The sequence below is a fragment of the Natrix helvetica genome (genome assembly GCF_964273705.1).
Source record: "Natrix helvetica genome assembly, chromosome: 13".
In the NCBI taxonomy this organism is placed as follows: domain Eukaryota; kingdom Metazoa; phylum Chordata; class Lepidosauria; order Squamata; family Natricidae; genus Natrix; species Natrix helvetica.
Genome location: NC_138557.1, coordinates 13,188,363 through 13,210,813, shown reverse-complemented (window position 1 = coordinate 13,210,813; position 22,451 = coordinate 13,188,363). Strand labels below are relative to the sequence as shown.

The 22,451-nt window shown below is 41.8% G+C and overlaps 1 protein-coding gene and 1 long non-coding RNA gene across 4 annotated transcripts in view; one reads left to right on the top strand and one right to left on the bottom strand.

The window, feature by feature from the left end:
• RBFOX1 (RNA binding fox-1 homolog 1) overlaps positions 1 to 22,451 on the bottom strand; it is a 2,041,748-nt gene that overhangs the window by 61,512 nt on the left and 1,957,785 nt on the right. The window lies entirely within an intron of this gene.
• LOC309398861 lies at positions 30 to 2,650 on the top strand. The gene is made up of 4 exons (XR_014176454.1): positions 30 to 146; positions 708 to 843; positions 2,137 to 2,401; positions 2,530 to 2,650. It is a non-coding gene; the product is annotated as an uncharacterized lncRNA (long non-coding RNA).

Here is a 22,451-nt window from a genome sequence, read left to right as displayed (position 1 = left end):
GCAAACGGACGTGAGCCTTTGCAGGAAGCAATTTGTTCATCTAGTCGGTTCAAGGTCTGAAAAGTCCTGTTTGATTCTGTGGTCCATTTGTCCTTGCAAAACTAATTGGCAATTAGGTCTCTGGCAGTTTTTCAAGAGAGATAAAGGTGGGTGCTAATCAACATTACCCTGAAAGACTGCGTCAACTCAAGCAGACATCTGTCGGAATCTTCACAGGCTCTTTGTGAATCATTATGGGCTGTGACTGACCATAATTCACAGCCGTCTAAATAACAGAGGGTTTTGGGACTAAGATTGTGATTTATGCTTTCTCAGGAAGCCTAGGTCAGAACAGGGAGGACTACAAATATCTTTAAAAGGCTTAGATGCATTGATAAGAAAGCAGAGGAAAGAGCCATAAGGCCAAGTACACCAGAAAGTGCTTTGACAGAGTATGTTACTATGTCATGGTGAATGGTTTAGCATGCTGCAGAGACCAAATCAATTGTAGTTAATGCAACAAAAGCCAACGTTAAAACAAACCAGCTTCAGTAATGAGTTGGGAAGTCAGTAATCGGTACAGTTGTCTGGCTACAGCAATGCGAGTTCATGCTAAGTTGGGGTTTGTTTTAATCATGGGTTCTTTCACAAGCCAAATTGGACTTCGGGATAAGCAAATGTTGATTTGGTTATTACTGTGTTTGGTTTCTCCTCCTTTTTTTTTCTAGTTGCTTCTGTTTGCAGTTGATTGGCCTACATTTGAATAGTTTGGTTTGGTGGTTGGATGGGGGACAGAAACAAATCAGTATGAATCTGCAACCAAACCAGGAATCCAAACATCACTTTTGACCCAAATTGCAATCGGTAAATCAGGATGTAATCGTGGTTTCAAATAATTGACTGCCCTGAGGCAAGCAAAGTTTTGTTCCCTTCTTTGCTGACCCCAGGGATTCATCCCAGCTAATCCAAAAAGTCATCAAATGGTCTTCTTCCTCCAGTGGAGATTTGGACATGGGTCCTTCAAGGCTCAGATCTTCCCACTGAGTTCTGATTTGCCCGTTTACCTTCTAAAAATCAAAGCTGCCAATCTGAGAACCCATCAGAGAAAGAAAATAAGCAAGGGCAAATGGAAAGGAGGGAAGATGAGGAGGGAAAGGAAGAAAGGGGAAAGCAGAGGAAGTAAGGGAGGAGAATTAATAGTAGGAGAGAGGGTAAGGAGGAGAAGAGAGGAGGAGTGGGAGAAAGGGAGGGGAAGAAAAAAGGAGGAAGGACGAGGAGCGAAAGGAAGAAAGGGTAAAAGCAGAGGAAGTAAGGGAGGGGAAGTAAGAGTAGGAGAGAGGGTATAAAGGAGAAAAAGAGAGGACTGGGAAAAAGAGAGGGGAAGAAGAAAAGAGGAAGGAGAGGAGGAAAGAAGAAGGCAGAGAAGGGAGGTTGAGAAGGAAGGAAAGAATAGGGGTGTTGTAAAACAAAATGGAGCTACGGGCAGCAAGAAAGTGCCCCTAGCTGTGTTTTCTATATTTATAAGAAGATAGTGATAAATGCTAATAGTTAATAAATGTTAACAGTATTTACAAGAATGTATATTTGTCAATGTATTTGAAAGGGAAAATATTTTTATATAAAAATAAAAGCTATTATCAAATAGCTATCTTCTCTTCATTCCTATGAAACTCAACTTTATTATTCCTTTCTCTCTCTCGGTGCACAATTACAAAGCAGAAGGAAACACTTTAAGGTCAAGCAATGCATGGGGAATTACATATCATGGAGGTAGTAGCAACCATGATCCATGAATTTAAGTAGGCAACATCACAACACAAATTTTGGGTCTAAGGTGGGCAAGCAGACCAGTTTTCATTTCCTGTTCTTGGCCCTGCATTTTTTTTATTCTGCTTCAACGTGTGATGCCAGGGGAGAATAACAAATAAAACACAACTTTGAGGGCTGCCATCCTAGTATGGTGGGGATAGATAAGACTTTATGACAGTCATAGACCAAGAAAAAAAAGAGAGAAACCACTATAACAAAACAAAGCAAATCCAATAGCATAACCATGAGCTTCCATTACAGCTCGTGGCAGGGGGGAGTTTACACACAGTATAACAAAGCTTGGCAACAGTTAAGGACAACAGAATTGTCTTTTTATTTATCGGATAGGTAATGTGAGAGAAATAAATCAGAATGCCCTGTGACTTTAGAGAGGAGGAGAGGGGAGATTGCTTGCAAATTGGTGTCCCTGTGGAACTGGCAGCAAAAAAAAAAAAAAAACCGCAATCAAGGCTGCACCTGCATCAGAAGTGCAAAATTGCTGTAGGGGAACATTAAAACAAGCCCAGGACGAATGAAGCTCTTCTGCATTTTGAAACGGTGCTCTCGTCTGGCTAACCAGCCAATTTGTATTTGGAAGCTGGTGGTCGGTAACGTAAGCACATCGTGGGCCTAAGCCGGGTTATCCAATTGGCCCTCTCTTGTCTAGAATCCCTTGTTTCAAAACCGAGTTGGCCAAAGAGCATAGAAGTGAAATTTTACAGTAATATTTTTCTTTTCCAGGTGGACTCAAACCCTGGTATGGCAAAGCTTTGGCAGCCTTTGTAGATTGAACATGTGTGCCTCTGAAGGTGAGAAGCCAGGGAGTCCTTTTGGCTCCATTGTGCAAGAGCTTCATTTTGAGGAGTAAGGTATCCGGTCCCAGTTTTGTGTAGTTGGCCATCTTTGACACGCCCATTGCTAAAAATAACTCCTATGACAGCACTCTCTCCCTCCCTCCCTCCCTCTCTCTCTCTCTCCTTCTCTCTCTCTTAAGCAAACCAGGCAAGTTTAAGATGTGTGTTCAACTCCCAGAAGTTCAACTTGCAGAAGTGTCATGGCTAAGGTGGGACTAGAATTTACTGTCTCCTGGTGATGAGCCACAGTGGGGCAGTGGTTAGAGTGCAGTACTGCAGGCTGCTTCTGTTGACTGCCGGCTGCCTGCAATTTGGCAGTTCAAATCTCACCAGGCTCAAGGTTGACTCAGCCTTCCATCCTTCCGAGGTGGATAAAATGAGGACCCAGGTTGTTGGGGGCAAGAGGCTGACTCTGTAAACCGCTTAGAGAGGGCTGTAAGAGCACTGTGAAGTGATATATAAGTCTAAGTGCTATTGCTGTAGTTGACTGGATGTTGCATTAGGAGCCCTGGTGGTGCGGTGGTTAAAATGTGGTATTGTAGGCTGACTCTGCCCACAGTCTGGAGTTCAATCCTGACTGGGTCAAGATTGACTCAGCCTCCCATCCTTCCGAGGTCAGTAAAATGAGGACCCAGATTGTTGGGAGCAATAGGCTGACTCTGTAAACCTCTTAGAGAGGGCTGTAAAGCACTATGAAATGGTATATAAGTCTGTGCTATATCTATCTATCTATCTATCATCTGTCTATCTATCTATCTATCTATCTATCTATCTATCTATCTATCTATCTATCTATCTATCTATCTATCTATCCATCCATCCATCCATCCATCCATCCATTTATCTATCAACTCTGGTGGTGCAGTGGTTAGAGTGAAGTACTGCAGGCTACTTCTGCTGACTGCCGGCTACTTGCAATTTGGCAGTTCAAATCTCACCAGGCTGAAGGTTGACTCAGCCTTCCCTCCTTCTGAGGTGGGTAAAATGAGGACCCAGATTTTTGGGGGAAGATGCTGACTCTGTAAACCACTTAGAGAGGGCTGTAAAGCACTGCAAAGCAGTATATAAGTCTAAGTGCTATTGCAATTGCTATTGGCTGGGGAATTCTGGGAGTTGAGGTGCACACATCTTTAACTTGCCAGGTTGGAGAAATACTGCCTTACAATAATCTTCTAGAAGGTTTCCTCCTATGTTATGGTTGGCCTTTTACGATTTGAGGAAGTTCACCGAGGTGGAACGTTTATATCAGTTGTTGATTTTTGATTTGCACAATATTTATGTAGCAGTTAGTGGCATTTATTCTGCGAATGAGATTTTCAGTTGTGGAAGTGGGTTCGTGGCATTCAAGTTATGGAACAATTTGACTCTAATTAGTTGTTCTATTTTTCTTTGACACACGGTGCTGTTTTGCTACCTATCCGGTAACATGCTCAGCTTCCGGCATGACATAAATACATAAGTAAGGCTGCTACTAATTAGGATTCTGCAGATCAAGTTAAGTTTTGATCTCAAAATGGAAACCTACACCACAAAACAGAACAAGCTGAGTATTTGATCATATTCATGATGAAGTTGAAGGGGCAATCAGTCTAATAAATGAATTTAAAAAAGAATAAAAAATAATGTGAAAATAGCCACATGCTTCAAGATTTGCAGACTCATGCTATATTTGCTTCATGCACACTGGAAAATCTGGCAAAATGATACAGAATTTTACTGCAAGCAGTATTGTTGGAACAAGTCTGGGAAGAAAGAATGCTATAATTTGATTAGGACTTAATTCTGGACTTTAAGCTGCTAGAGTTAAACTACGGCTTGCAAAACTTCTAGAAATCTCCTACATGTTGGGATTAATGAATCATGCTTAGAAACAGTGGTGGGATTCACTTACTACCAGTTTGGACTGTGAGCATGCATGGGTCGCATGTGCACGCCTTCCGCACATGTGTGTGGCAGTGGTGAAATTCAATTTTTTTTTACTACCGGTTCTGTGGGCATGGCTTGGTGGACGTGGCAGGGGAAGGATACTGCAAAATCCCCACTCCCTCCCCACTCTGGGGCCAGCTGGAGGTGCCATTTGCCGGTTCTCCGAACTACTCAAAATTTCCACTACCAGTTCTCCAGAACCTGTCAGAACCTGCTGAATTTCACCCGTGGTGTGCGGCTTTCTGCGCATATGCTTTGCTCACACATGCAGTGTACACACATGGGCTGGGTGACTGTGGGCCAATCACCAGGAGAATGAGAATTCTAGTCCTGTCTTAGCTGTGAAAGTTAGCTGGGTGACCGTGGGCCAATCACCAGGAAACTGAGAGTTTTAGTCCTGTCTTAGCTGTGAAAGTAGCTGGGTGACCGTAGGCCAATCACCTGGAGACTGAGAGTTCTAGTCCTGCCTTAGCTGTGAAACTAGCTGGGTGACCGTGGGCCAATCACCAGGAAACGGAGAGTTCTAGTCCTGTCTTAGCTGTGAAAGTTAGCTGGGTGACCGTGGGCCAATCACCAGGAAACTGAGAGTTCTAGTCCTGTTTTAGCTGTGAAAGTTAGCTGGGTGACCATGGGCCAGTCCCTCTTTCTCCACCCAACCCAGCTCAATTCAGAGGATTGTTGTCATGGGGAAAATAAAAGAGGAAGGAGTACTAGATATGCTCACTGCCTCATTTGTAAAAATAATAAAGGCAGGATACAAATAAGCAAAATAAATACACCTTATATGCTGATCATCTCATTATGCAAATCGACTTTTAGCACAGACAAGCACCATTGCAGGAAGGCCCCAGAAATGTTGCTTTCTAGTTTTAAAACTTATAAACGAACCTCTCCGTGGTGATCAGGGGACTTGAGTTTTGTAAGCGCGCACAGCAATGGAAACATTACGAGGATCTGCATTAATTTTGAGACATTGCAATGGTGTCATTTAATTTGGGAATCTGCTAATTTGTCTCATTACAAAAATTGTTTAATAATAATGGCTTCTAAATGTAAATTACAGAAAACGTAATTAGGGAAACAAAGCTTAATAGGGCCTAAATACTTGTATGGCTTTACGTTTTCATGGTGTGTATTTTCCTCTGTACTTGGCATAATACAGTTTACCCCAAAAGGAACTAGCACAATGTTTGTGTATTGTTCATTTGTGCCTGCAAAAGAGAATAATAATGATGACAAAGTCTATGGCTAGTCTAGTGAAAAGAAGGACTAGGGTAGACGTGACAGCAGTCTTCCAGTATTTAAAGGGCTATCACAAAGTTGAGGGGAACAAACTATTTTCCAAAGCACCTGAAGACAGAATAAGAAACAATGGGTGGAAACTAATCAAGGACAGAAGCAACGTAGAATTAAGAAAAAAATTCCTAAAAGTGAGAGCAATTAACCAGTGGAATGGCTTGTCTTCAGAAGTTGTGGGTGCTCCATCAATGCAAGCTTTCAAGATGAGACTGTACAGTCATTTGTCTGAACTAATACATGCTCTCCTGCTTGAGCAGGGGGTTAGACTAGATGACCTCCAAGGTACTTTTCAACTCTGTTATTCTATGGTATGTTGTTTAAAAAAAAAAAACAATGAGAACTTGTTCCTGCTCATTGAATTGTCATTCTATTTAGGGCAAAGGGTTTGATTCTAAATCAAACCTGGGGTAAGTTAGATAAGGAAATCTACAGTATTGTGGCTGAAATACATTTTAAATCCAAAATTTGACTGGGTTATGGGATATTCCTGTAATAAACAATTCCTCCATCCCCAGAATTAACATTTACTTGTATGTGACAAGCGAAGCTGTTCAATTAAGCGAAGCAAAGCAAACACACAGACGCACTTACATGTTGGGAAGGAAAGGCGTGCACTGATGCATTGATGATCAAACTGTGAAAACAGCCCTACTTCCTGTTCAACAGACCATGATGTTATCTCAACCATTTCCAAATGATCTCCCTACATGCCAATTAACAGCCAGAACTGGGTCTCCATAGATAAGACAAACAACATTTACATTCCAATTAGACTTTGCCCATCACAAACTCTCTTGGGATTCGAAAGCTACTCCTCTTATTTAACCGAGAGTTAATGGGAGGAGAGGAGAAATTGGTGGGCTTTGCTTGAGGTGGACCTCCCTCCAAGCCCTTGATTTCGCATGGAAATTAAGACCCAATTTAATTAGGAAGCCTCTTTCAAACTCATTCCAGAATTGGAACAGGCTTAGCTTGTTTGTTCTTACTATTCCCCCATTCCCTGCAATGCTGCTGCACACAAAGGCCATAGAGAAAATGCATCCTACAAGAAAAGGCAAGGACATAACAGGCTCTGTTGATTAAATAACAATAGCAATAGAGGAATAGCAGTTGCAATATCACTTTGAAGACTTATACAGCCTTCTCTAAGTGGTTTACAGAGTCAGCATATTGCCCACAATGATCTGGGTCTTCAATTTACCCATCTCGGAAAGATGGAAGGCTGAGTCAACCTTGAGCCGGTCAGGATCGAACTGCACTAAGCAGAATTAGCCTGCAATACTGAATTCTAACCACTGTGCTAACATGACTCCGTCTACACTTCTAGTAGAATGTTGAAATGGTTTTTCATTTTAAACTCCTCCTGAGTTTTTTGAGATGCGTGGGAGGAACCAGTATGTGCCTGATGCTGTCCATGGTCCTTAATCCCAATGTTTCATGCCCCACATTGTTCCAGAATCAGAATAGATTTCTGTACAGGCAGGGCATTCTATGAGACTGAAGAACTGGAGCCTCAGAGATCCTAATGTAGAGAAAAGTTCCTGGGTTGGGTTGCATAAAAGAAAGGATATGGGCTCCATGGACAGCAAAGGTGACTAACAAGCAAATACTAGAGCACATAACCTCCAACGCTAGAAGGCAAGATCACAAAACTGTGCCACACTCATTTTGGCCATTAGCAGTAAAAGGAAACCATCAAAGAACATGGTGTCTAGACACCTCATAGTTGACCTCAACCAGAGCGTGGAAAACTCAAACAAGTAGTGCAAGATCAGAGGATGGGGAGAGACCTGGCCCATAGAATTGCCAAAAATTGGGCATGGCATAATGGATAACATCCTCCTCCTCCTCCTCTTCTTCATCATCATCATCATGGATTATGAATAACTGGTACACAGCTATTGGGGCATATTCTGGGGACATTGTCTACAGAAGTTCTCATTCATCCAGGTGACGGATGTCCCAAAGGTGTCTTTATTTTAAAGGGAACTGCACTTTTTAAAATTTTTCTTTCAGATGTTTTGCTTCTCATCCAAGAAGCTTCTTCAGTACTAACACGCTGATGGGGAATAAAAGGGATTTACTTTCTCTGAAATCAGCCAGTCGTTAACATTCTTAAAGAAAGGTCTTAAAGAACACTCAGAAAGTCCAGTTGCCTTTAAAATAGGGAGTAGGGGTGACAGGATAGCAGGGGTCTATATTTGAGTAAGTGCCACAAGGAAGAGATGGGTCAACCTATTCTCCAAAGTATCTGAAGGTAGGACAAGGAGCAATGATGGAAACAAATCAAGAATGAATCAACATAGAACTAGAGAGACACAGTATTTCTTAACAATGGAATCACCTTCCTCCAGAAGTTGTGGGTGCCCCATCACTGGAGATTTTAAAGAAGAGGTTGGGTAGAGGATCTCTTGCTTGAGCAGGGGCTGGACTAGAAGACCTCCAAGGTCCCTTCCAGCTCTATTCTGAATGCTCAAAGTGGCATAGGATTTCCTGCTTGAGCAGGGAATTGAACTAAAACACCTCCAAGGTCCTTTCACAGCATTGTTATTCTGTTAAATCAAGATTGGGTTATTGTGAGTTTCTTTTTCATACTCTCTCAGGAACAAGTATCTTTTTCAAAAGTTTCCCCTTAGTGTTTCACCTTGACCCCGTCTTAATCCCAGGGCCTGGTTTCAATTCCATTGTTGTTTCTGACTCACACATTCTTTTTTCCTAGGACTTCATTTACTTTTCTGAAACTTGAATCTTAATAGGGTCTTGATCCTTGCTTCTTTTCCAAAGACAGATGTATTTTCCTTCACAACAGGAATAGAATAGAATAACAGAGAGTAGAGTAGAATAGAACAGAATAGAATTCGAATAGGATAGGATAGGATAGGATAGGAAAGGATAGGATAGAATAGAAGTTGAGTAGAGTAGAGTAGAGTAGAGTAGAGTAGAGTAGAGTAGAGTAGAACAGAACAATAGAGTTGGAAGGGACCTTGGAGGTCTTCTAGTCCAACCCCCTGCATAGGCAGGAAACCTTACACCATTTCAGGCAAATGGTTGTCCAACCTCTTCTTAAAAACTCCCAGTGTTGGAGCATTTACAACTTCTGGAGGCAAGCTGTTCCACTGGTTAATTGTTCTAACAGTCAGGAAATTTCTCCTTAGTCCTAAGTTGCTTCTCTCCTTGATTAGTTTCCACCCATTGCTTCTTGTTCTGCCCTCAGGTGCTTTGGAGAATAGTTTGACTCCCTCTTCTTTGTGGCAACCCCTGAGATATTGGAAGACTGCTGTCATGTTATCCCTGGTCCTTCTTTTCATCAGACTAGACAGGAACATTCTTGCACAGATGGCCTTTCAAAATACAGTATTCACCAAATTTAGAGATAGAGAAAAAAATGTTGACAATTTCTTGGATATTTTTTTTTTAGATGAAGCAAAACTCTCAGGCCATTTTTTTCAGAGACATTTGCAGTGGCATTTACGTGGCTGCTGAACCTATCACATTTCTCAAGGCATTTCCTTGCTTTCTGTTCAGGTTTAATGAAAGGTAGCAGGGACTGTGTAATAAAAATTTACATGCATCCTTTGGCACATACGTCTTTAAACCCATGTTGAACACCATGTAAACCTAGGAAATGGTTTCCAAAATTCTTATTTCCTTTTGAAAGAACCTTTAATTGAAATTTTGCTGGAGCTTGTCTCTGAGGTTCAACTTTTATTTAGTGATGGAGTGTTCAATTGTGAAAGAGTTATAACTCAAAACCAAGCTACCCTTTGATGTAATATACGTTACATCAATATATATATAATGCAATATTTCAGGCTAATTCTGCTGACTGCCAGCTGTTCAATCCTCACCAGCTCAAGGTTGATTCAGCCTTCCATCCTTATGATCATCATCATCATCATCATCATCATCATCATCATCATCATCATCATCTTTTAATGACTCCATAATCCCTTGCAGGCTGGAGTCTGGGCAACTGAATGGAGCTAGCAGAGTGTTTACTGGCCAGATGCCCTTCCTGTCGCCAATGAGGAGTTTTGTTCAGCAGATATATTCTCATTGTGTCCAGAGAGAGAAATGTCTGCCTCTACCTAGGCTCTGATTGTGAGGTGAGAGCTCCACCTCTAGGTCACCACACCTCTCCTAGTCTTCCATCCTTTTTGGAATTCTTTTCTTTTTATAAATCTTATAGGTCTCGTGAAGATTCAGCAAAAGCTAGTTTTATAACAAGCACAGTGATCACTAACTCACTGCATCCTTTTACGGATAACCTATGTGTAAACACACATACACACACAAAGACACGAGGGTGGAGGGAGGGAGCCACTTGACTGCATCAGTGCCTCTTCCTTCTGTACTATTTTGCCTGCATGCTACAGACATCTCTGGACCAGCCAAATTCCATATCCTGATGAGAAGAACTTTTTGAAGGTATATCTTTTGCTTAATGTACCCTCGTCTCCAGGATTACACGTATAGTAGATACTTTTGCGCCTCCATCCATGCCCACGAATACACCCCCAATGGCACTGTTTCTATCAGCATGCATCTAGAAGAAATACTCGAGTGACATCTGGCAAAATTGGTCTTCTAGAGCAGTGTTTCCCAACCTTGGCAACTTGAAGATGTCTGGACTTCAACTCCCAGAATTCCCCAGCCAGCATTCGCTGGCTGGGGAATTCTGGGAGTTGAAGTCCAGACATCTTCAAGTTGCCAAGGTTGGGAAACACTGTTCTAGAGCAAGGGTCTCCAACCTTGGCAGCTTTAAGACTTGTGAACATCCTACCTTCCAGCCTTTTGAAGTTGGTAAAACGAGAACCCAGATTGTTGGGGGCAATTTGCTGACCCTGTAAACAGTCTATAAATCTAAGTGCTATATAAGGTTTAAAGCTCCTTGAGGCAGTAGCAGAGAGTTAATGTTGTACAATATGCAATAGCAGTGCACGTTGTAATAATAGATGTGCTCAATCCATTGTGTTAGATTCCCCCTTGGACTCCTTTTGATAGAATGGGAAGAGCTCTTCCTTTGATTCTAAACCTCATTCTAAGCTAGTGTTCATTTCCATGGAGCAATGACATGGAGTAGCCTGGCCATCAATTGATGGTCAGACTAAACCGCCTCCTTGAAAAACAAAATTACTCATGAGTAATGCAGACATGGCAGAATGTATAACATCCTCATCCTCATCAATGGGATAGTCATGAATAAGATTCTTCTCAAAAGGAGAACATATTGGAAGGCAATCTTTGATAGCCTGCATCTAACTCTGAGTTGAAAACTCAAATCTGTCTCCTAGTTCAGAGAGACCATTGGTTTCCCTCACCATTCCATGGTCTCTAATCTTCGTTTTGGTCTTGCTTATGTTTTTTTTTCTCCAGCTGAACCTTTTGATCTTTATTTCTGTTGATGGAGTAGAATTTTATTCCTATATGACCAAGAACTGCAAATAATAGTAATATGGTGTGGTAAAAAATGCAGGTGTGACAGATAAATATCCTTAATAGGATTCTGTGAAGCTTCTCTCTTGATACTCTTGAAACTTCGAACTGAATTTTCAAATTGAATTGATATATTAAGTCCAGTACCTTGGAATCTCGTTAAAGACATCTATATGCACGCATTTTATTGGATTGAGCTGAATAGAAACATTAAATTTAACTGACTGTCCTTTTAAATCAGATCACAAATCTAAATGAGATCTTGGCTGATTCCCCCCCCCCCCCCCCAAATCCCAGTGGGGTCCATCCGTTAAGACAATATTTTAAGGAACAACAGAATATGTCCTTCAGCCTGGAGAAAAGACATGCTAACAATCTCCAAATCTTAGAAAGGAACTGGCTTGCTGATGCTACAAAATCTTAAGTTACAGGAGGCCCATCATTTCCTCAAAAGAGATCTTCTCACAGTAGTTGAAATAATTGTCAAGTACTGAGGATTTAATAGCTGCCAGCTGATGTAAGGTTGTAATCTGTAAGTTGATGTCAATGAGGATGACTCAGCATCCCCATAAGAGGTATCTATATATAGGTGGCCATTAGAGGATGCCTGCCTGCCTCCCTGCCTGCCTCCCTCTCTCCCCCCTCTCTCTCGTTGTGTATCTCATTTCTCTCCTTGTGTCCATAGTTGAATGGTAAGGGATTTATCTAGCATGTGTATGTCTGTATATATTTGTATATAAACCACTGTTAACTGTCGAAAGGCTCTGTGTGCTGTGTTTTGCTCCGGGGTCTATTAGGAGGACCAGGGGAGACATGATAACAGTCTTCCAATATTTGAGGGGAGGCCACAGAGAGGAGGGGATCAAGCTATATTCCAAAGCACCAGAAAGGCAAGATAAGAAACAATGGATGGAAACTAATCAAGAGAGGAGCAACCTAGTACTAAGGAGAAATTTCCTAACCGTGAGGACAATTAACCAGTGGAACAACTTGCCATCAGAAGTTGTGGGTGCTCCAACTCTGGATGAGAAGCGCAACGTCTTCAAGAAAAAACAAGACAGTCCAGTTGGCTTTTGAAAAAGCGGCATCACTGGAGGTTTTCAAGAAAAGATTGGACAGCCAATCGTCTTGGAATGGTAGAGTGTCTCCTGCTTAAGCAGGGGGTTGGACTAGAAGACCTCCAAGGTCCTTTCCAACCCTGTTATTCGGATTCCCACCCACTCCCATCCACGGGATATGAAAATTCAGCAACAAATTAAATAAATGAAGCATTTGCTGCTTACTTCATCCAGCACCCCAATAAGTGATATTGTTTGGCCTTGAAGGAGTTCCAGCAATGATTCTTCACATCTTGTACCACAAGACTCGGAGAAAGCTGCGTTTGATATCTTTTCACTACTTTCACTACTGTGAGATGCCTTTGCACTCCTGCTCCTTTTTTGTTGACAGATATCTATGTTTTTCTGAAGCTCTGCTCCTTTTTCTCTCATCTATCACCCTCATATAATATGTGCACAATCCTCCTAGGCGCCTATATTCTTCCTCCCTTAACTTATCTGGGCTTCCCACTGTTCTTGTTCAAATCATGTTTCTGTTGTCAGCACATTCTACTTTTCTTCTTGTACTCAAGTTTCAGTTCCCTCCATTTAAAATGGCTAACTGAGCTGAAGCTGGGAGGTAATCGATCTCGGAACCAGTCAATATTTCAGGGCTCTGTAGGGAGCTAATAAATTCCGAGCCACGTATTTCTTTTTTTTTTCTACCAGGCACAGCTCATATTTTTCATTCAGCCTGGCAAATAATGGAAGGGAGCAGAGAGGAAATGGAGTCGGGTAGGATAGGGAGCAGAGCTAGCTCCCTTTTGAAATATGAAAAGACTTGCATAGAGCTTGCAAGGCTGATCTAATTGTTTCAGGGTTTTTTTTCCAGAATATTGCTGGGCAGGTAGCAGGGAAAAAGGAGCCTTTGTATGCAGCCAGGTGTTTTGTTTTGTTTTTGAGATAGAAAATTTTCCTATTAAATTTTAAGTGGGAAGTTATTGCTATGCTGGTCAATGTTTACATAAAGATGCTTTGGATGGACAAGAAACCAAGCAGGTCTGGTCAAAAATGGTAGGAGAAAGGGAAGGAGTGGGAAGAGGAGAAGAGGAGAGAGGAGAGGGGAGAGGAGGAGAGGAAAAGGAAGGAGAGGGAAGAACAGGGAAGGAGAGAGGTGAGAGGAGCAGGAAAGAGGGAAGGAGAGGGAAGTGGTGGGGAGGAGATCACAGGAGAAGGAAAGAGGGAAGGAGAGGGAAGCGGAAGGGAGAAAGGAAGGGAGAGAAGGAGAAGGAAAGAGAAGGAAAAAGATGGACTGTCATTATAAAACTGATCATGTGATGTATCATAAAGGAATATGTATAATAAAACATTTTTAAAAAAAAATGGAAAACTTTGTAAGAGAGAAAAGTTTCCCCATTTCTTAAATTGTTATGTCAGGTCCTTCCCTGCTTTTGTAACTCGTTCAGAGGCAGGAGGAGGGGAAAAAAAAACCTTATCACTAAAACAGATTGTTTGTAGGAAGAAAAAGAAAAAAAAATACCAAGCATTCTTGTTTCAAAGTCAATCAAAAGGAATGGGCAATATGTTTTAGACTTTATACTGGATGCCACGCTTGGAATACTGTGTCCAGTTCTGGTCACCACAATACAAAAAAAGACGCTGAGGCCCTAGAAAGAATGCAGAGAAGAACGAGGAAGATGACAGAGAGTCTGGGAGCTAAACATTATGCTGAACATCTAAGGCAGTGATGGCGACCCTTTTAGACACCAAGTACCCAAACTGCGCGCACGCATGCCCAAACTGCAAGGTGTGCATACGCGCAGACACCCCGAAGGCCCGCTGGCCGGTGGGAGGCAGGGCATGCCAACACCGGCAGCTCTGCAAGAAGTGAGATCTTTTTCTTTCGTGAGCTTCTGTTTCGTGGTTTGTGGGGAAACTTCTGTTTCCCTGCAAATGACAGCGAGAAACGCCACGGAGAAATACGGTGGAGCTGAGAGGGGGTGATGGTGCATGTGCCCACAGAGAGGTTTCTGTGTGCCATAGGTTCACCATCACGGATCTAAGGGAACTAGGTATGTCTAGTCTAAGGAAGAGGAGATTTAGGAGTCAAGTGAAAACTGGGTCTATGGTGATGATAGTTGTCTTTTGGTACTAGAGAGGCCATCACAAAGAAGAAGGAGTTGACCTAATCTCCAAAGCACCTGAGGGCAAGACAAGAAGTAATGGATGGGCAATTATCAAAGAGAGATCCAACCTGGAATTAAGGCAGAAATTTCCTAGCATTGAGAACGATCAATCAATGGAACAGAAGTTGCCTCCTGAAATGGTGGTTTCTTCATCACTGGAGGTTTTCAATAAGAGATGGGACAACCATTTGTCCAAAATGATATAAGGTCTCTTGCTCAAACAGGGGATTAGACTGGAAGACCTCCAAGATCCTTTCCACCTCCATTATTCTATGTTCTAAGTCTTAGTTAATTAATAGGTCCTAGTTAATTAAGTCTTAGTTAGAGGGATGCAGTGGCTCAGTGGCTAAGACACTGAGCTTGTCAATCAGAAAGGTCAACAGTTTGGTGGTTCGAATCCCTAGTGCCACGTAAAGGAGTGAGCTCCCGTGACTTGTCCCAGCTTCTGCCAACCTAGGAGTTCGAAAGCATGTAAAAATGCAAGTAGAAAAATAGGAACCACCTTTGGTGGGAAGGTAACAGCCTTCTGTGCCTTCGGAATTTAGTCATGTTGGCCAAATAACCACGGATATGTCTTCAGACAGTATTAGCTCTTCGGCTTTGAAACGGAGATGAGCATCACCCCTTAGAGTCGGGAACAACTAGAACATACAGTATGTCCGAGGGGAACCTTTACCTTTAAGTTAGTTATAGATTTGACAAGTTTGTTCTAATTTAGTCATAGCGTTTGGGATTGAGAAAATATCCAATGTCCCTCTCACTCTTCCTAAGTCATAACTGTGTACCCAGACACAGCTAGTAGGGCAAACTAAAGAAACAAAAAATAAACCTGATAGGTTAGAATGGCCAGCCACATCCATAACATTGGCAAGAAAACTACATGGATATGGTGAAAAAAAAATCCCTCACAAAATCTTTACTCTTAGAGAGAACAAATAGTTTCACTTAATTGGAGGCTTCTTTTTATGGCCAAGATGGCATTTATCAACATTCAGAGAGATGAATGAAAAACACCCCATCACCAGGGTACCATCTGTTATCTTCTGCTGAGCCATTTTCTTCTTTCTTCTCAAATCCAGCTCTTGACAGCTGCCTGTCTTTTCCAGCTTTGCTCCTGGGAAAAACCCAGCGCAGTGTAACAGTTCACCAAAAACAAACTTTCACTTTGATTTTTGCTCGAGGCCAAATCTGGTAACAATCTAAGGAGCTGCAGAAATCTTCTCCTGTTAAAAATGTCTCATCTGTTTCACCTCCAGAGGATTTAGGAATGACGGTGGAACTTAAGCAGTGATTAAGAGAGGCAAGTCTTCCCTGACGGAGTGGACGGTTTGTGCCCGTGGAGATGCATTTAAGCCATAATCAAGCTCAAAGGGGATTTGCTCACTGCTCCAACTTCAGGCTTCGTATCACCCACTCCTCAGCGAGAATAGAATTAGTGCCAGCAAGACAAATTATCCTGGATTATTTTCTTTTCTAGCAAACCTCATACAAATTTAATGAAATGAAATTTGATGTTGAAATGGCGACATCCTCGTGGACGAGGTTTACTGTTCTTCCATGTTTTCAGTCACAAAATGGCTGGAAAGGACAAGGCTGTTTCCTAGGGCTGGAAGGGACGATGGAGGTCTTCTAGTCCAACCCCATGGCTATGGCAGGAAATTGTATATCATCCTGGACTAATGGTTTTCCAGTCTAGTCTTAAAAATCTCCACAGAAAGCAAGTTAACAGATTAACAGAGTTGGAAGGGACCTTATAGGTCATCTATTCCAACCCCTTGCTCAAGCATTTCTGACGAATGGCAGTCTAATCTCTTCTTGAAACTCTCAAATGATGAAGCCCACAACTTCCAAAGGCAACTTCTGTTCCATTAGTTGATTGTTCTCACTATCAGAAAAATCCTCCTTATTTCCAGGTTGAACTTCTCCTTGGTCAGTTTCCATCCATTATTCTTTGTCTGGCTTTCAGGTGTTTGGAAAATAGCTTGACCCCCTCCTCTCTGTGGCAGCCCCTGAAATATTTGAAGATGCTATCATGTCTCCCCTGGTCCTTCTCTGCACTAGACTAGCTATGCCCATTTCCTGTAACTATTCTTCATATATTTTAGCCTCCAGTCTCCTAATCATCCTGGTTGCTCTTCTCTGCACTTTTTCTAGAGTCTCAACATCTTTTTTTTCATAGTGTGGTGACTAAAACTGGATGCAGTACTCTAGGTGTGGCCTTACTAGGGCTTTATAGAGTGGCATTAGTACCTCCCTTGATCTTGATTGTATCCCTCTGTTAATGCAATTTAGGATTGCATGGCTTTTTTGGCTGCCGTTGCACACTGCTGGCAAGTTGTTCTACTGATTAATTTTTCTTACTGTCAGGAAATTTCTCTTTCATTTTGGGTTGGATCTGTCTTTACAGAGCTTCCACCCATTGCTATTTGTCCTACCCATGGGAACTTTGGAGAATAAGTCAATCCTACAATTCCCCTTCCGGCCAGTTGCTGTATCCTTCCATTCCCACGTTCCAATGAAACCAACAGGTGAGCTATCAGCAGCTCTTTCCTCCCATAGGACCTTTTCGGAACCAGTGCAATTGTCCCCTCTAAGAAGGAATTGTTACGTTGATGGAGACGTTCTCCTCCTGCAGAAATTTGAAAGAACATTTCCTCCAGCGGTGGGTTTCACTCAGGGGTGTGTTCCGGCAGAGACTACTGCTGGTTCACTCAGGGATGCTCCCCCCAGCGTGCGCATGTGCAGTGTAATTAAAATTGCTCTGCGCATGCGCAGAAGAAAAAACAAGATGGCAACACCTACAGTGCCACCGGGAGAACCGGTTCAGGGGCGTGGCAGACCTTGGTTCCTGCCAGTTCCAGCGACCCAGGCCACCAAGCTACTACCGGTTTGTCCAAACTGGTCCAAACTGGTAGGAACCCACCACTGGTTCAGCATATGCGCCTTCCGCGCATGCGCCTGGCCTCAAAAAAGTGGTTAAATAGGACGGCATAGAGCCAGGATCTCCACTACTGGTTTGCCCGAACTGGCCTGAACCATCTGAATAGCACTTCTGATTCCCTCTACTCACACTGTAGGGTGCAGTGTGTCACATGGGCATTTGCTTTCCCTTTGCAGTTAGAAGTGCAAGCAGAGGGGAAACCCTGCGTAAGTTAGGAAGGAAAGCTTTCGAGAACACTCAAAAGCATCGTGTCAAGATCAAGATTTGAACAAGCAAGCAAACAAACAAGGAGCTTGGGAGGAACTCTCTCATGTGGCTTGGTTCTTTGTTCTTCTCTCTTGGACGGTTTTTGAGTTCTTTGTGTTTAAATGTTTTTAACAATTGTAAAATGCCCAGAGTTGTTGGGACTTGGGGAGCATATAAATATAATTGTCATCATCATTATTGTTATTATTATGTTGGTTAATCTTTGGTGAGATTCACAGCCTTTGGGGCTGGTTGGTAGCCTAACAGCTCGAGTCCTAACCAACGACCTAGGAACTGTTAAGGTAACGTCGGAGGATATAAGTTGTTCCAAGTAGGGTGGCTTTTTGTAGAGTCAGAATGTTCAAGTCAGGTAAATTTAGAATTTCCAAATAGCGAGTAGGTAGCCCTTTAGGTATTGCTCCAAGGGCTCCAATTACAATTGGGACAACACTCGATTTCTTTTTCCACAGTCGCTCAACCTCAATTTGCAAGTCCCGGTATTTTGTGGTTTTTTCTTGCTGTTTATCTTCAATTTGTGCATCATCAGGTATTGCAATGTCAAAGAACCATACTTTTTTCTTTTCAATTATTGTTATGTCAGGTGTGTTGTAGGCCAAATTCCTGTCAGTCTGGATTCTGAAGTCCCACAAGATCTTGACTTTCTCATTCTCTAAAACCTTCTCAACCTGATGTTCCCTGTGGTTTTTGCTGTACTCAAATCCAAACTTTTGGCACAATTTCCAGTGAATGATCTTAACAACTCAGTCGTGGCATTGTAGGTAGTCAGTTTGTGAAATTTTGCTGCACCTGCTGATCAAGTGGTTGACTGTCTCATCTTTCTCATTACAGAGGCGACATTTGCTGTTGGTGGTAACATGCTGAATTTTTGCCTTCATGCAGTTTGTGGCTAAGCTTGTTCTTGAGCTGCCAAAATAAAGCCTTCCGTTTCTTTTTTCAGTACTCCTGAATTTAACCAGTTCCAAGTTAGTTTTTGGTCAGCTTTGCCTTCAATACTTTTCAAGTATTGGCCATGCATAGCTTTGCTTTTCCAATTTTTGAGCTCGCTTCTCAATTCAATTTTCAGCTCGCTTCTCAAATTATTATCATCATCATCATCATCATCATCATCATCATCATCATCATCATCATCCTTTCCTATTACAGTTGTAAAGAATGAAATGGAAAAATTTTGTGTCAGGCCTGCAGCCATTTTTTTCTTTTGGATCTTTGGCCTGCCACACTTTCTATTATTCTACTATGCATTTTCTATTGTGGGAAAATGGGAGGGGGGATTGTAAGGAGTGGCATGCTATGTAGCCATAACAAAATTATTTCTAGAAAGCCAAGGTCATCCTTTGTCTCTGCACCTGACCAGAACTGGATGGGTGGAACTGTCAGCATGGCAGTGAGAGATTGGACCATGGGATGGGACTTGTGGGTGTGGGGGCAAGATCTTGAGCTTTCAACTGGGTGGGGAAAACTGGAAAGCTTTCAGAGTCGGGTTTTCCCAGATGTGCCAACATGGCTCTCTTAATTAATTGGAACTTTGAAGAATACTTTGTCTTGGACTCTGATTTACTTTTGGATGCTATTTGGAACCCTGACACTTTGGACATGCAATAGAATTAGATAAGTGGCAGAAACTATGGGATAGAAATATTAAATTGACTATGTCAATTGCATACAAAGAGAATCTGTATAAAATATTTTATAGATGGCATTTTGCACCGGCAAGACTGACAAAAATGTATAAAGATAGATCTGCCAAGTGCTGGAAGTGTAATCAATCATCTGGTTCATACTACCATATGTGGTGGACATGCCCAAAAGCCAAAAAAATACTGCATGAAAATACATACTTGGTTGGAAAAAAAATGATAATGCAACACATAGACTTGAAACCACAGATATGCTTGTTAGGCATTATACTGGAAAAGTATGATAAAAAGACTACATATCTGGTTTTACATATATTAATCACAACCAGAATTGTATTTGCACAGCAACGATGAGATTCCATCAGATGAGAAAGTAATTAAGAAAAATATTAGAATGTGCAGAAATGGATAGATTAACATTTACTATTAAGGATAAAGAAGAATATTTTTTGATACGGGATGTATTTTATCAATGGCTAGTCAACAGAAACAGAAGTCAGAAAGGAGGAGATATAAAGAGAGGAAATATTGATGTGGAGAGTTGTTAAAGAAGATAAGTATTATTGTTGTCGTATTATTATATTATTAATGTTACGATGAGGAATACAATAACAAATATGTGGACGATGAGTGTAGAAGAATGGCTTTACCCAGATCACACACTGTTTGATGGAAGATGTTACATAAATAAAATATGAAAAAAGAAGGGAATGAAATGGAAAAAGTGGAAGGGGAGAAGATTGCTCCTCTGGATGTACAGGTAGTCCTCGACTTACCACCACAATTGAGCCTGAAATTTCTGTTGCTCAGCGAGACAGTGGTTAAGTGAGTTTTGCCCCATTTTATGACTGTTCTTAAGTGAATCACTGCCATTGTTAAGTTAGCAATGGGGTCGTTCAGTGAATCTGGCTTCCCCAGTGATGTTGCTTGTTGGAAGGTTGCAAAAAAGGATCACATGACCCCGGGACACTGAAATTGTCAGAAACATGAACCAAACTGATCCATAGACTAAAACATATGAAGAATGGTTGCAGGAACTGGGTATGTCTAGTTTAATGAAAAGAAGGATTAGGGGAGACATGATAGCAGTCTTCCAATATCTCAGGAGTTGCCACAAAGAAGAGGGAGTCAAGCTATTCTCCAAGGCACCTGAGGGCAGGAGAAGAAGCAATGGGTGGAAACTAATCAAGGAGAGAAGCAACTTAGAACTGAGGAGGAATTTCCTGACAGTTAGAACAATTAATCCGCGGAACAACTTGCCTCCAGAAGTTGTGAATGCCCCAACACTGGAAGTCTTTAAGAAGATATTGGATATCCATTTGTCTGAAGTGGTGTAGGGTTTCCTGCCTAGGCGGGGGGTTGGACTAGAAGACCTCCAAGGTCCCTTCCAACTCTGCTATTGTATTGTATTGTATTGTATTGTATTGTATACATTTTGCTGCAATGGTCATAAGGGTTTTATTTCTAGTTTAGTTTACTTTATTGTTTAGTCCAGGGGGCATATCAAAGTAAAGAGTGTAAGGCCTGGAAGCCATCTTTTGCACTGGGCCTGCTACATTTATTGCTGTGAAAAATTGGGAGGGGGGATTGTATGGAGTGGGGTAGATATAGTCAAAATAACATTCCTTTCTCAGAGAGTCAAGGACATCTTGCCCTGTATCTGGAGTGATGTGACTGGGAGATATCTCCAGTTGGTATGGTGCTTGATTGGACCATGTGGTGGACATGTGGGTGCTAGGTAGAGATTTTAACTTTGGTTTGGGTGAGGAAAACTTGGAAGCTTTCAGATTCGGGTTTTCCCAGTTATGCCAACGTGACATCTCTAATAAAATGGAACTTTAAGGAAACTCAACTCTTGGAGTCTTCTTTTGTTGGGGGTCTTACTTGGAACCCTGACACAGAATTCCAAACCAAAATGATTACTAAAATCACTTTGATATGGCCCAAGGGCTAATCAATAAAGATTGATTGATTGATTACTAAAATCCAATAAAAACAATTTTAAATGGAATTGGAATCAAATGCAACCAAAATGAATGAAATACAATTATAATGATGCAAGTGTGAAAAACGGTCACGTCACTTTTTTTTCAATGCCATTGTAAGCCAAAGGCTACTTGTACATATTCCAATATTTGAAGGTCTGCCCCAATAAAGAGGGGATCAATAAAGAGGGGATCAATAAAGAGGGGATCAACTTGTTTTCCAAAGCACTAGAGGGAAGGACAAGAAACAATGGATGGAAACTAATCAAGAAGAGAAACAACCTAGAACTGAGGAGAAACTTCCCAACAGTGAGAACAATTAACCAGTGGGAACGGTTTTGCCTTCAAAAATTGTTCGTGCTCCAATACTGGAGATTTTTTTTAAAAGTGCTGGTCACCACGTTGTAAAAAAGATGTGGAGACTCTAGAGTGCAGAGAAGAGCAACAAATATGATTAGGGGACTGGAGACTAAAACATATGAAGAACGGTTGCAGGAACTGGGTATGTTTAGCTTAAGAGAAAGAAGGACTAGGGGAGACATGATAGCAGTGTTCCAATATCTCAGGGACTGCCCCAAAGAAGAGGGAGTCAAACTATTCTCCAAGGCACCTGAGGGTAGAACAAGAAGCAATGGGTGGAAACTTATCAAGGAGAGAAGCAACTTAGAACTGAGGAGAAGTTTCCTGACAGTTAGAACAATTAATCAGTGGAACAGAAGTTGCCTCCAGAAGTTGTGAATGCCCCAACACTGGAAGTCTTTAAGAAGATGTTGGGTAGCCATTTGTCTGAAATGGTATAGGGTTTCCTGCCTAGGCAGGGGGTTGGACTAGAAGACCTCCAAGGTCACTTCCAACTCTGCTCTTGTATTGTATTGTATTGTATTGTATTGCTTCAACAGTCACTTGTCTGAAATGGTACAGGATCTTGAGCAGGGGGTCGGATTAGAAGACTTCCAAAGGAGTGACACTTTTGGAATATTGAAACCAAGGATCTATTCAAAATGGCCGCCACTGGGGTAATGGCCTCAGTGTGTCGCCCCTAATCCTGGGGGCCTCAGTGTGGCCATTTTGTATAGATCCTTATTTTCCGGTACT